General features: G+C 35.4%; 1 long non-coding RNA gene across 1 annotated transcript; it reads right to left on the reverse strand.

Annotated features, from left to right (window-relative positions):
• Window positions 1-15811: 15811 nt before the first annotated feature.
• On the reverse strand, window positions 15812-16168 carry LOC114139007 (uncharacterized). Its single transcript, XR_003594362.1, has 2 exons — window positions 16107-16168; window positions 15812-15933 (listed from the first exon to the last, which is right to left on the reverse strand). It is a non-coding gene; the product is annotated as an uncharacterized LOC114139007 (long non-coding RNA).
• Between the last annotated feature and the right edge of the window lie 20 nt (window positions 16169-16188).

Here is a 16188-nt window from a genome sequence, read left to right on the forward strand (position 1 = left end):
CCTTTTTTAACTTGAAGTATTATGACTGAAAATGTCAATACAGAAAACACCCACACCCACACGCCCACACCCTGCCCACATCCCCCCTTATATATATATATATATATATATATATATATATATATATATATATATAAAATTAAACTGAAATACTGACAAACTTTAATCTGCTGAAAATAAAAGCAGCTATCTAAGTGTTTGGAAGCTGAGCTTGCTATATACAGTATATATATAATATACAGTATATATACTGTAGCTTGCTATAAAAGTCACTCTGGTGACTTTTTAATCACCAGAGTGGTTAAAAAGTCCTCATTGTTTCCACAACTGATTTAGAAAAATTACTTTAAAGAAATAAATATTACTTTTCAAAAAATAAATGAAGGTTCAGTTCAGTCACCAACTCGTCTAGTCTCACATTCTATCCCAATTACAATTTTAGAGAATGGTTGTTCAGGTTTCTGTCTCAAGGCGAAGCCCACTGTTGTTTATACGCACAATCGCTCTTCCATTATTCATGCAGTGTAATCTGGGGTCATTCTCTGCAGCCACACTGAAGCCAACTGTTATACCTGTTGCAGTTTTATCTGTTTGCTCTCAGTTATATCAGATGTGTGCCGCTGGGACAGACAGCTAGAGGGATATATGCCTGGATACAAATTGCCAGGGACTTAAAAAAAAATATTACCATATTCAACATTGCTGTAGAAGAGAAAAAAAAAACATTACAGCTGACAAGAAAGAGTCTGCCTAACACAAGCAGATCACCAGTTTTGAGTTGAATGTATATATTTTTTAACATAAACAGCATCTGCTATGAGGCTATTGGGCTGGGATTTGTAACCCATCTGAAGCTGCATAAAAGCCAACATTTGCAGATATGTGCACGGTTGTGTTCACTCTTGAGAGTGAGTTATGTGGAGGCTCAAGAAGAACATTGGCTGCTGTGAGATTAAACCTTAAAAAGCAGTTCCAGGGAATTTTATAGTGAAAGAGGAGGCGGATTCACATTATCAAGCCATTTTTTTCTCTACTTTTTGCTGTGAAAATAAAACAACAAAAAAATTGTGTAAAGGTCATAAGAAGGGCTCATGTCACTATGTATCACTAGTATGTGAACACCTGCCTTGAGGGTTTATCTCCATTGTAAAATCAGAAAAACGCTGCCTCAGGTAACCAGCGTCCTCCAACACATGAATCATCTAAAGCAATGCAATTTTATAATTTTTGCCCATTATTTTATTACCTGAGGAACCAAGATATTGTGTGCAGTCATAACAAGCAGGTTGTTATGCACATATGATGAAAGATAGCCAGCTATTAAAATGGGTTCTTTTATTGCTTTGTTTGAGCTTTAAAGGGCAGCTACAGATGAAAATTAGCTCAGAGCTAGAAGGGATGATACAAAACATATGAAATAGGATATTTTTGTAGGTAATTGTCAAATTTTACCTTCGCAGTTGTTCCACCTTTTGTATGTTTTATGTTTTCCAAAGATGTAAATCCTTTTACATGTATTCATTACAACAATGGTTATTGTAGATGAGGTATTATTCAAAGGGGTTCAGCATGTTTATCGAGAACAAATACAAACAGTTGAAAATATGGTTCAACACCTGAAATAAATTAACATCTAGTTTACCTCTCAAAAAGAACTCAGAAAACACTTTGTCTATTTTCTTTTGGTGTATATGCAAAGAAATGAAACTCTTCAACTTTCTTCAAAGTTACTGTGCAAAGTCCAGAGGCAGAAGACATGAGAGAGAAGCTAAGCAGCAAGTGTGTTAACTAGCGTGTCATCATGAAGAATCACCTCTGATCTCATCCTAGAAAATTACCATGAGGCCTAAAAAGGTTCAAACATGAGAGAGGAATTAGATACAAGTTCATTTTATTTATTCTCAGAGTCTGCTTCTTGTAATACAGCAACATCTGACATCCCGTGATTTTGACTCCCGCATTTGTTTGGCTAAATAGAACATCACACTGAATGAAGTGAGTACAGAACAAATCAAATACCATCCAAGAACATGTTTTAATAAAAACTACAGCCATTTTTGAGCAGATAAAGTTAATGAGCTATTTGCCATGCTGCATGTTGGATACCTTTGAGACATACATGACCTCGGTGTGACGCACATGCCGGATCCATTTACCATCACATTTTTAAATATTATCAGCACAGAAGTGTCGGAAGCAGCACAAATAGACGCTCAATCAGCTTTAAACAGATCGACTCATCAATCATTAGATATGCATAGTGATTTGACAACTTGTCCAACTGCCAGCAGGTAATGTTTTGAGTCATGTGGTTCTAGTGATAATGGCTGCCCTCAGAAATTATTCATTAGCTCAGAGCTGCATATTAGTATGCGACCTGAACATCCTTTTAAAGCAGAGCGACTCCTGCACATATATGTTCTCAGACTTTCTGAGGTCACCGCTGAGCTAGTTGCATTGTGTACAGGTCTGCAGGACATTAACAAGAATTGTAGACATTTCTTATCAGCCTGTATGGGGAGAAATTGTTGTAAAAAATATGTAGTTATGCTGACACTTGATGAAGCAGATAACACTGTTTATTGGCAATACAAGACAGACTGAGTCAAGTGCACACAATATGCAGGCCTGAAACAAACCCACAAATATTGCTCAAATATTCATTGATGATTTTTAAGCCTGCCTTGTGATGGGCTGACGACCCATCCAGAGTGTCCCCCTCTCAACCAATGACAGACAGCTGGTTATAAGCAATATATTAATGGCTGGATTTTTAAGCAGCAATCAAGATTCCTCCAATGCAGCAACTGTATTTGCATAAATTTTACAAGAGTTCATATTCATTGGACTTTATGTTGTGGTTTGAAATCACGATTACAGCTTAAATCCCAAAACTGAAAGGATAACAGAAGTTTTCACTTTAATTTCACAGCCACAGATGCTGTTAGAGACAAAAGAAAAGACCGGACTGCAAATGTACCAGAAGGCTCTGCTTCAAAATGTTTGTGTGCTAAAAATGTTACTCCTACACTTTAATGTTCATCTATTTGGCAAAAATATCTACAGTGCTTAGGGAAAAAAAAGTCCCAGATTACAGATGTCATTTTATTTGGTAAAATTCAAATGCTTCAAATTAAGTTTAGCAACACAAGTGACCAATTTAAATAAAAAAAAAAACAATTTTTTTGACATGATAATGTAAGTTAAACATGTGGGGGAAGAAACATGACAAAAGATGAACTTTAGCATAAAACCAACACCGCATTTAAGACAAAGAACATGAGAACAAAAGTCAAAGAGGGGATTGGGTAATGTGATGATTTGGGGCTGCATTACTTCTTCATATCTGCTGTGCTTCAAAGCATGAATTCAGTTACCTACCAGGTAAAGTTTAGCCATCAGTTTGCTTCCCTTAGTTTGGATCAAATCAAAGTGCAGAGGACATTTTCATGCTGAAAAAAATCTTCAGTGTAGCTGAATTACAGTAAAATAATTCCTCAAAGAGTGAATCGGAATTACTCTGCAACGGTTTTAAAGACTTACTGCAAGTCATCACAAATACCTAATAGCAGTTGTTGCCACCGAGCATTGAACATGCATTAAGTTTGGGACAATGGAGCAGATTGGTTTGAATATTTGTTCCCCTAAATGCATGAAACCATCAATTAAAACTGAATGTTGTAATTACTGAATCGTTCAATGCTTGACAAAGAAGCAAAATAATAAAAAAATTAATAAAAATGTATTTTTTTTATCTTCTTTTAAACGCTCCTATTCTTGATTGTGGATGTTAAAAGATGAAAGGGTTTACCACTGAAAAAGGAATAAGATCAGAGTTGACTTTTTTCTTCATAGAGAAAATTATAACATTTGATTTTCTTGGTGGAAAATATTTTACCCAGAGAATTTGTTATTAAGTCAAGAAAAATACTGATATTTTTATGTTCTTGACTGCAAGGTTTTTGCAGCCTTTGACAGAAAATCACATTTTGATGGTCTCAGAATGAATGTCAGCATCAGTCAACAGTCGGAAACCTCTAAGTCAATTTTAGATGAGTTTGGTCTGCATTTTTACAACCTTTCATGGGAAGTAGGAGCCATGGAGTCAAAGAGCCAATTATTTATATAGAATCATCTGCCATGGTTGCATGTTTTCTCTTTCACCTTATAGCACAGGAGTAACTGTAAGTGAATAAAACTTCATTTTCTTCAAGGTTTAGCTAACAAACGTCTGGTGAATTCTTGGTTGTATGGACTGTAATTAAGTGGATTTAACTTTTTTTCAGGTATAATTAGCATGTAATTTAAATAAGTTGACAGCCTTTTGAGGTAAAAATCTTTCAAAAATGTATTTGGTTAATTTGACATAATGTATATTGAGTGATACTGAGGATTGGCCTGCAAGGTATCCCACACTGCATTGCACAGGCAGCAGTAATAAACGGAGAAAGTGAGTGTAGAAAGTTTTAATTTTTTTAAACAACTATTTCATTTATTATAAAATTTAGTTTTAAGATATTTAGGGTGAGACAGTAGACCTCACAGCTTCATCTATGTAGTTGGTTAATCAAACGTGAGCCTGATTTGAAATGCAGTCCAGAGTTTTTGGAGCAGTGCACATTCACTAGTCTTACTAGCTATTTTTTTGGCAGGTACCTTTATAGTAATAAAGCATTTTAATACAAATCAGAGTAAACCTAAGTCAGTGCAGTGTAAGCATATCATTATTTTGCATAAGAATAAGTATGACATGGCACTGTGGACTAAAAAAGATTTCTCTGCACTTTTAAAGTGGCAGTATTATGTACCATACATTTTCTTTAGTTTTACATCATGTTATAATGTTATTCCCTCATTAAAGACATACTTGGATTGTTGCCTTCCTTCTTTAATGCATGTTTGCGAAATCCACGACTAAAAGCATTGTTAAATGTTGACCATAGAAATGTTGATTTGATGATGTGCTGAAGGTGTAGTGTTGGAAAGAGCAGGAGCTTCTTAAAGAGACAATGACCCTATTTCAAGGCGTTCAATTGCTAAATCAAGTTTTTTTAAAGGGGCAATATTATGCATTTTCCAGGCACATGGTGCCTTTTTATAGCAAAACAAAGTAACTGTTACCTTCAATTGTTATAAAAGTTCTCTCTATATTTATATACCTTCAGCCTGCAGCTGGCTAGTCTGAAGGAGACTAGCCAGGGGTGTCTTGGGAAAGAGGTGCTCTGTGAAACAAAGATCCATAATTCTGTCCCTCTAAAATATAGTTTGTTCAGGTGTAACCTTATCTTGTGCATTATTTCACTTTCTGTAGACATTTGTGTAAAAAAAACTACACTACAAGAGCAAGAGCCAAAAACTATTTTTGTAGATATACAAAAAAATTAGTTATCGGTACTATTAAATGATTACACCTTAAGTTAACTTAAGGTGTGCATTCTAAAACATATGTTATATGTTAATGCTAATCAGTAAATTGAAAGAAAACCAGAATATTTTGAGGCAACAAGTTTGCTTTTATTAAAGTAAAAATAAATTATTAGAATATGACCATTTTAGTTAGATAGGGTCACGTTAAAAATCTTACTGAGTTTAAATAATAAAAAGTTGTCATTGTCAATTTAGGGAATTGAGAGGAGAGTGTCATGTAACAGATTTGAGAAATACCCTATTCTTTTTTGCAAAAAAAAAATGTTCCTGTTAGTTAATCTACTCAAACAAAGCTTCTTAGTCATTGACATAGAGCTCTACTTCAGTATCTTTGCATTCTGCAATACAATACATGTCAGTAGATAAACCAGAGATATTCTGGGAGGGCACCTTGTTTGGTACAATTTGTATTTTTCTTTTTGCTGCTTTAATCCTCTCACCTCCCTGTCTTGTATTTTTCCTTCCAAAGGAGGCTATTTGGCTGGATGTGAACTGAACCCACTGCTGCCTTATGTAAGTTTCCAGGAATAAACAACCTGCGGTGGTGTGTGGAAACCTTAGCTCAGGTTTCAGGTGATCTGCTATTGTAAACAATTTTAGGGCAATCAAGCTGACAAAATTCATCCTGGCTCAGCTTACACACTGTAAAGATATTTTTATTTGCATTTTTGATTTAGAAGGTTCTTGGCTCACGTTTGTGTGTTTACTTTTTGGAGTGGGAAGGAGTCTGTGTATCTGTGAGTTAGCCACACTGTGATTCTTTTTTCAGTAATCTCGCTCTTCTGTATCTCCCGCCTTCTCCCACTGCTGCTCTCCCTGTTAGTGGCCTTGGCAGTTCAAAAGAAATACATGACACGACCTTTATTGTGCCCCAAACAAACAAGATTATCCTCAGATGTTTGTCACATCTAGGACCAAACTACACTGGAATGTGAACGTGTGACTAGATTCATAAATCCTCAAAGGTCAGATTTGACGACTGTGAAATAAATAAAATAAATGTATTAACAATCACATGTAATTAATGATAAAAATCAATTGTCTCATCTTCAAATTTGAATACCAAAAGCAGTTACAAACAGGGCAAAAAAATTGGCTATGGTACTTCTCTCCTGATATTTGCTTATTTTTACAAATACATAAATATATTTTTGAGGTTTAAAGCCTCAAAACTGTATACAGTATTAATGAATCTTTGGCCTGCAGGTATCAGACTCATCAGCTGAAAAAACAAACTGAGGCACTAATTTACAGTCTTGGACAATGACAAGCAGTAAAAGGTTGGGTGATAGTACTGGGAGAAAGCAGATGAAATACATTTTTCACAGATTATTTCTATACCATACTGTCACAACATAATGACAGTTTTAACAAATATGTAAAAAAATATTGTTTTTTATAAAAGTTACATTCTGCAGCTTTAATTTTACTTAGGAGAGGGCAGGTCAGGAGGGACTTGGTTTAGAGCTGCTGCTGCTGACTGACTTATCTGTTGTTAAGTGTGGTAAGAGGTACAGGTACAAGTTAAATATATGAATATGTTGGTAATTTTTTTCCTTAATTCATTAAATGCTAGTGAAATTGAGGCAAACAGTAGTCTGAAGCTAATCTAAGTGAGTGAAGCAAAGCGAGTCTTGTTTTGGCACCAGCTGTTTGATCAGTTTATGTAGGATGTGCCATTGCATTATTTTCCCCAAGATACCTTTAAAATATATCTAACAACGTATCCATGAAGACACAGAAGAGTTAAAGTAGGGGTCTCAAACTCCAGGCCTCAAGGGCCACTGTCCTGCAGTTTTTAGATGTGACACAGGTACAAAACACTGAAATGAAATGGCTTAATTACCTCCTCCTTGTGTAGATAGGTTTTCCAGAGCCTTGCTAATGACCTAATTATTCTATTCAGGTGTGGTGCAGCAGAGGCACATCTAAAACTTGCAGGACACCTGCCCTTGAGGACTGGAGTTTGACACCTGTGAGTTAAAGCAATGAGTCAGTATTAAATAATAATTGTAGTTGAGTTGTGACGTCCAAAGATCAGAGGGAACATAATTACCGTAGTATTTAATTGCACAACTTTTGAAGGATTTGACTGTGATCAATTGGGTATGAAGAGATTTTGAGACAGAGGAAACAGTTAAAGCTATATCCTTTTTTTAAGTTCGTCCACAAGCTAAGATCTTAAAATGTGTAAAAAAAGGAATTATTTTGTACAAAAATCCAATTTGTACTTTTTAAAAGATCAGGTCACAATTTAAGGACAGACAGGGATAACTTTTAGCTGGAGGTACCAGAGGATAGAAGAGGAACAAATCATGTCCTTAAAATACCTCAGTGGCTGATGACTAACATGCCCACCAGCAACATGACCAGGAAATATCACAGTTGTAATGTGATTTGTTGAAGAGCAACAACAAATTCTCAGATTAAAAATTGTGCAGCCCTAATTTTGTTACAGGTCAGATGACAGATGACTGCACTCACATATATATCAAAATATACAACAATAAGAGAAAAGCTGTATGTACCAAAGACAGAAGACAGAGACCAAAGTAAGTCCTTACTCCATAACTAGGCTTTAATTTTATTCAAACAAAAACTGCACAACCTCAAGCAAATTATTGTAAAAAGCCTTTAATGTATAAATCTTAAGGTGTTGTTATGTGACAGCGGTGAGTATTTTACTATGCTAATTGGTATGAGACCTTTTGACTGCTTTAAAAATCCTCTGGTATGAAATGTATTGTGTAACTTTGCAAAATGTTGAGCAAAATATGACATTAAGAGAGACTCAATATCTTTTCAAAGTGCTGCATGCCTTGTTTTTGTTTCCTTTGGTTATTGCTTCTGTGTTTTTCAGTGACCGTTTGCATTTCTCATTTTCTTGGTCTATAAATATTTATTCACCCTTACTTATGCTGGTTCCATTCAAGAGAAAATGAGGGGAATTGTGTTATCAATTCTAAAATTAATGTTCAGTAAGCTTTTTAAGTTCCGTGAATGTAAAGTGAATTATGTTCACTCGTTGTCACACACTTTTAACCGTTTTAGTTTGAAATTTGTCTAATTTCTGCACATTCGGAGTCTGTGAATTAGATTTCTTTGACCCATGTCCAGCAGTGACAGCTTTGACAGTGAAGTAATTTCTCTCGAAACAACTATTGTTAGGTTTTAATCTACACAGTCCTCTGACTGCTATATGCCTGACTTTAAAAAGACTGCTTAGTATTCGAGCCTGCTCTTTAAATCCTGCTGCCAACTCAACCATGAAGCCCTGATTTCTGAGTGGGACTTTGGTCTCAGTTCATGTTAATTCTGCATCATCCTCTGTATTCCAGTTTCCTTTTCATTTTCACATTTGTCTTTGAAACAACATTTCATCAAGTACAATGAGTTGGACTGTATTTAATTTTTTTTCTTTTTTCAAAGTTAATCTGTATGTGTTGAAGAATAGAGTTAAGGCTTACATAAAGTTACATAAATTAAACTGAATTTAACTGGAATGATTCAGTTTGATCCAATTTTATTTAAATCTATCATAATACATAATATATTTATGGATATAAATATATGGGTATATATGTGAATTTGTGATCAGATTTCAAATGTACCAGTGTATTTTCGTCCTGGAGAGGCCTTGAAATAACTGTTACTGCAGCTGGAGCAATCTGAAACCGAATGAAATGAATTAAATGTATTTGTATTTGAATTGCATTTTATTGAACTGAGTTGAATTGAAATGACGTGAATCAATTCAAACTGAATTAAATTGAAATGACTTGATTTTATTCAGTTAAAAAAATTATTGAATTAAGTTGATCTACATGTGACTGAGTTGAGTTGCATTTAAATGAGCTAAATTAAAGTGAAGTGATCTGAACCAAAATGAACTTAACCTCAAATACTAAAACTTAACTGAATCAGTTTCAATGAACTAAATGTAATTCAACTAATTGAAATAAAATTAACTCAACAGAATTAATCTAATGCAGATAATTTGAAAACTAAACTACACTAACGTGGACTGTATTAAAGTGAATTGAATGGAATTGAGCTAATTTTCTTAAAGTATAGATCTAAAGAATTATTTTTTTATGTATCTTTTAAAACTGAGTACTTAGACTTTTTTTACTTCTTTATCTATTTATCTACAATATTGATCACATAAAATCTTTATAATATTTTCATTATAATTAAAACAGATGGGATTACCTTTACACGTTGTTTACACGTTTGACTACAATAGATTGCAGGTTTCTATGAGTTACCGTTATAGCATTTAGTTGATCGTAACTGTCATGTAAACGATCCTGGTATGACACTCGTCACCCTCTGAGGTCACAGATTGTGGAGTGAGTCACTGGGCTTCGGCCCACGGTTAGCCTCTCCTGTCTCCCAATCTGGCATGCTCTGCCATTCAAATAAACCCTGTTAGGTGTGCTGAGCTGCTGCAAAGGCACAAAAAAATGGGTCATACTGACATGCTTCTAGATTTGTGTGGCAAGCATGCCCTAAAGATCTTACTAGCATGATGGGGCTTCAAGTAGCAATACAGGAATTTGAGAATATGGCAGCTGGATAGTATCACTGGTGTTCTTTGCTTCACGACAGCTGGCAACGGATGCCTCTGGAAGTTGCTTTTTCACTTTGCTTCTCTACCTGCAGATCTATCTCACTATCTCTCTTGTGTTTTTTTTTTCTCACATCCCTGACCATCTGCTGGGGCTTTTTGGGATCCTCTGCCAGTCCTTTTTTGTGCTGCCCTGTGGCAACAAACAACAGCTACACATAATTCACCAGACACACCATGAATGCACTGTGAGCATCCATGTACAAAGCTCCTTTCTGGAATCAAGCTGTCAGCCAACAGTGTCTTTTGGCATCTGATTTGTTTTGATACTTGCTGTTTGGTAGAGGTTGTGTGTGTGTGTGGTTTTTTTTGTTTGTTTCTTTGACTTTATCTTACCATAATCTCTGATCAAGCATCAGAAAGGTTTTAAGAAATTTGATGAAATACAAAAACCATATCAAAGCACTGACTGATTAAATGCATGAAGCTTAAATGCTTAACTGAAGCATTAATGCACAAGGCAATCAACATGATGTGTTAGCTTAAATGGGAGCACACAGTTTAGTATACCAATTCAAGCCAGAGCTTTTTTTTGGTTTATTACAAAAATGTACTAGCTTCATGCAAACCGATGCTGTTTTCAGGCCATTAAATTCACAATGTCCAACAAGCTCTTTGTGGGCCCAAAGTGGGAGGCCATCAATTTGCTCTGTTTTGAACAAACAGAGGAATGCAAAGAAGGGATAATGAATGAGGGGTTTTGGTAGCATAATGATGCTGCAGAGTGTCTAGGGTTTGTCTGTGACATGATGGGACAAGCACAATTAATCCAGTGTGGAACGGACACTTTCTAAACTATTTTTGGTCTTACTTACTCATCCCTTTATCTTGTGAAGAATGAAAGTAATCCTCTTTAAATTAAATTGGGCATCTCATCTGTTCATGTAAAACCTGCCCTTTCTGCTTTAGAGTTTATTCAACTCTAGATACAAACAGAGGCAGTTCTTGAATGAGGCAGTCTTATGTCAAATTGACTTTTTTTTCTTAAGCTGTACGTCATGTTATAATGTTACTCATCAAAAACATATCAGGAGTATTGCTTTGATTCTTTCGTGCATGTTTGAGAAATCCTTTAATCTCACTCTTTCTCTGGGTGCAGAGAAAGAGCGGCATAACCAAGCGTTGCATTTTCGACAAGCTCCTCCCCGAAGCTACAGTCAGGCTGAGGTCCAATTTCAAGGTGTTATATTGCGAAATTTTGTGTTTGAAATGTTTGATATATACAGCATTTTTAGAACAACTGAAGGTAAGATAGTCACTTGATTATGCTATAAAACTTGTCATGCTTATCTCAATATAGGATAGCATGTGCCAAGTAAGCACATCAAAATGGCCTTTTACTTTGTGTAAATTACAAGCTTCAAATTCTACACAAATTTTAATGTCATCAGCCATGGCAATATTCTCTTTTGTGCGAACCACAAAGGGGCACCTAGTCTGATTGATACACCATTAATGGAAACTATAACCCTGGATAGAAATCCATATTATTTACTTGATCATTCTTTTTGTTGTTGTCGTTGTTAAATCTTTCAAAGTTAAAAAGTCTTAAGTAGTTAGGTTTGCAGGTTTGCAAAATTGCAAGTTGGATGCAGAATTTAGAAATGATAAAGCCATGTTGTAACACTATGAACATGTGCAATGCAGATAACATAACTCAATGCAATGCAACTGAACGCAACGCAATTCATCACAACTCAACTCAATGCAACGCAACTCATCGCAACACAACGGAACACAACTCAACTCAACTCAACTCAGCGCAATGCAAAGCAACGCAACTCATTGCAATGCAACTCTACGCAATGCAACTCAACGTAACGCAACATAAAACAGGCTGACAGGATATTGCTACTCATTGTTTTAAAAGTTAAGAAAAGATTGACTGTTTCAAACTATCTCTGTCCTAATTGCAGGTTTAAAAAGTGTCATTGTTTGATAAATAACTGTTTTTCTAACAGTTTGCCGATTGCCAGAGTATTGGTTTGTTGAATGTGGTACTATGAAATGTCAGGATGAATACTACATTATGCAACCATCTTCAAAAACACCTGACCTCCAGAAGAGGGGAGAGAAGAGGAGTTGAGTAGATCATATTGAGTGTAGGATACCTGCAAAAACACCAGGCTCTATAAGGACTTTATTCTATAATTCTGCCATGTTTTGGCCATTTCACATTTCATCCTATTTATTTCATTTTGTGAGAAGAAGGCAAGATATGTCTCCTCCAAACAATTTGTTTTTTTATTGTTCATGGATTTTTTCTAGAAAGATTTCTAAATCTATTTTTTTCCAGATGAAACCTTAATAATGCACAATATAGCCAGCCATTGATAAACACCAACATACCTTTGCTTACCTCTAAAACAGTATGATTGTTAAGTATTTCCTCTTCAATGTGTGCTAATGTATGCAAAACTGAGCATTGTAATGGATTGTAAAGCTACTGTCACACTGTCTCTTATCTCAGCATGGATGCAGATGTACCCATGAACAGGTTTTACACGGGTTTAGACATGAATAAATTAAACCCATTTTGTGAAATGTCAGTTCTTTGGATGTATATGACATTTATGTGACAGTGATGATGAAACCCTGATGTGATTTATCTTTTTCAAATGTAATGATTGCCTTACCGAGTGGATATCAAAGTTTAATTTTAGTCTATACAGTACAGAAGTGCCCTGAAGTGGTCAAATAGTTATTATCCAAATTCATTAGAAAATAGGTCAGGATGCCCTGCTGTTGAAGTCACATGAATGTTTTTGCATGGAAGTATGTTGTCATATTGCAACATGAGATTAAAGGTTTTCTACGGTGGCCCTGAGCTACGGTGGCTGGTACAGCAATTGCTTTTACCAAAAACAAATACAGATTAATATGATAAAATAAAATGAACACATAAATAAAATTTTAATCATTTTGGACAAAGATAATTATGTTGACATTTTTTATTTTTTACCATATTTTGAGACTAGTGATTAAAAGGTTTAGTTTTTACCATATATTGAAAATGATGCTGCAGGAGAACAAAACCTGCTTTTCTAGCACAATGAGATATTTGGAGGAAATGTGATTTTTATGCATTTTATGTTTGTTTGCTTACCAGTTTTCTTTGCTGGAAATATGCCAGAATTTTGTGTTGGTAGGTTTTGTAGGAACATAGTGTGTACATGCACGGACTAACCAGCATGTCTTCTGATGCAGAAGCGACACCTCTGTTTCCAAAGTTGACAGCACAGAGACTGGCTGAAAATCCATGTTATGCATACAAAAAAGCTATAGGTATATTGGTATGAGTAAACAATGAGCCCTGGTTTCTCCTGAATAATTATTAAGTAGCAAGGAATGAAAGGGTGGGTGACACAAAGCTGCATTAGCAAGAAAAAAAGAGAAATAATTGTCAGGTCCAGTGGCTAACGGTTATATTATCCAATAAATTGGCTTACTTTGTTACGTCTTGAATGACAATAATTATGCTCAGCAAGGTCGATATATGTGTCAATAAAAATGATTAGTTAAAATGATACTGAAGTCTCAAACCTAAAGACACTAGAAACAATTCTCAACTGAACACCCACAAAATGCTCATCTCATCTCATATAATAACAGAAATTACTATAAATGACAAACATATTAATTTGGACTGCCAAGGCTTGAGCTTCTCAGTCAGCTCCAAGTACCCATTGTTGTATGCCAAGCATGTATTGGTCCAACTCTTCATGAGTCCAGACGATAGTATTATAAATGTTAACACTCCAAATCTCTCTCCAAAAGAATCCATTGTGATATTCTGTCTGTAGTTGACCTCCTTTCAATCTTCTGATCAGGAGACCTATTATGCTGCCACGTTTGCAGATGTTTACAACTGCTTGTTACGTCCTGCTACGTTGCCCTGTCGGCCATTTCATATCCATGTCAGGTGTTTGTGCTTTCTATTTTTCAAAACCAGTACACAAAGTATACCAGGGGTCTCAAACTCCAGTCCTCGAGGGCCGCAGTCCTACAGTTTTTAGAAGTGCCACAGGTACAAAATACTGGAATGAAATGGCTTAATCTCCTCCTCCTTGTGTAGATCAGTTCTCCAGAGCCTTGCTAATGATCTAATTATTCTATTCAGGTGTGGTGCAGCAGAGGAACATCTAAAAGTTGCAAGACACCGGCCCTCGAGGACTGGAGTTTGAGACCCCTGATATACACAGTGTAAAAAAGGGATTCACAGGTCGAAAGTACAACAAATATTGAAAAGAGGTGCATATACGGCCTTTGAAAGGACACTATTCTCAGGTGATTGCCTCATCATTTATATACTATTTGCATAAAATATGTAGCTGTAGCATCAGTATGCAGTATGAATGGTCTCTGAAAGTAGTGTGGCTCAAGCAGAAATGAAATTACTTATATGCTACAGTATTAGATATGTAGAAAGACAATGCCTGAGTGAATTTCTTTAAACCCACAGAAACACAAGAAAATGTGCGGTATAGTGCAATTTGGTTAGATGATTTCAGTTTTCTCCACAGCTCTAATGATCAAGCAATGTTGCATTTATGTTGGATTTAAATTTTCTTGTTTTCTTTATGTTCTCATGCCAAATAAACTGATCCACTGAAAACACTGCTTTGCAATAAATATAATTTTCCTCAATTTACATTTTAAGCTAATTTCCGATGCAAAATTTGTACAGCAGTTTTGTAATGCTAAAAAGCCTAAAGATGATTCCCAAGGCACACGCAATATGCAGATATAAACACAGCCTTTATGTATTAACCACCCTAATAAAGTCTTCACACTGCTGAATGGATGTCAGGAGGGTTGTATGTGTCTGATGGCAGTGACTCATCCTGCCTGATATTTCCTCACAGCGTGAAATGGTTGGAGACATCTGAGGTTAATAACCCTTTTCATCCAATTACATGAGACGCTGAAATCAAAATGTAAATTTCTTTGAAAAAAAAAAACAAGAATGACTCGCAAAATCATTGTTTCGACAAACCAAGTGGGATTTAACAATGCATGTAATAAGAAGAAATAGAATTCAAATAACAGTTAAATCATCTATTTGTAAAAAAAAAAAAAAAAGGAAAAGAAAAAACAACAAAAAACATGAAACCTCCAAGGCGGCAGTAATTTTGTGGGCACAGGAGTTACAGCTTAAATCGTGGGGTTCACCTTGTTGATACTTGCCTGACAATTACATAAATGCGATTAATTTGTGAAATATGTAAATGCGAGAAAAAGAGTCCTTTCTCAACAGATAGCTACCATGGAGACAAATTGAAGAGAAAAATGAAGGAAGTATATTCACAGAAGTGCTTAAGAAAAGTTAAAAGCAGAAGAAAAAGTGAAAATCAGAATGGAGGAAGTGTTTTACTCTAAACTTAATATTTCCAAAAAGCCTAGGAGCATTATGTGTATGCATGGAGATCTACAGACATGTTTTTTCTCCATCTTTTGAACATCACGAGTGCCATCCAGTGGTGACAAATGAGAATACATATTCACTCAGAATAGAATAGAATAGAATAGAAGAGAATAGGATATGTTGTATTGTCCCTTAGAGAAGAAAATTATGTGTACCAGCAGCAAAGTGACAGAAAAATTGATGCATGCAGAGTCACAAAAAATAGCAACAAAAAAAAGAAGAAATCTGAGAAATAACAGTAATTTTACAATATAAGAAAAAATACTGGGGGGCATAGTGTTATAACCATGTCTAGGAGCTTCTGGGAGGAATTATCTGAGATAATGCTCTTTTGTGCACCTTTAAGTAGTTTATTTCTGTAGGAGCTGCAGTTATTTCATGTATGACGTGGAGTGAAGTTGGTCTTTGAGAATTCCCTCTGTCTTCCACCACCCTTTGTGAAGGGGGCATTCTAGCACAGAAAAAATAAAAAAGAATAAATAAATAAATAAATTGTTATAGCTTCCAGTCCATTGAGAAGGCAGGAACTGATGGTATAATGATGATTTATTATTTCAATCCTTTTATCTCATCAAGAAGAATGAAAATTACAGTCATTTCACCATTCAAATAAACTTCAATCACCGTTATTAACCTTGTTCCCTTACTTTACAGCATTGAATGCTGTTAACTTTTTCAGGTAGAACTGCCCTCTGTTACCATAGCT

Source organism: Xiphophorus couchianus, chromosome 23 (genome assembly GCF_001444195.1).
Source record: "Xiphophorus couchianus chromosome 23, X_couchianus-1.0, whole genome shotgun sequence".
In the NCBI taxonomy this organism is placed as follows: domain Eukaryota; kingdom Metazoa; phylum Chordata; class Actinopteri; order Cyprinodontiformes; family Poeciliidae; genus Xiphophorus; species Xiphophorus couchianus.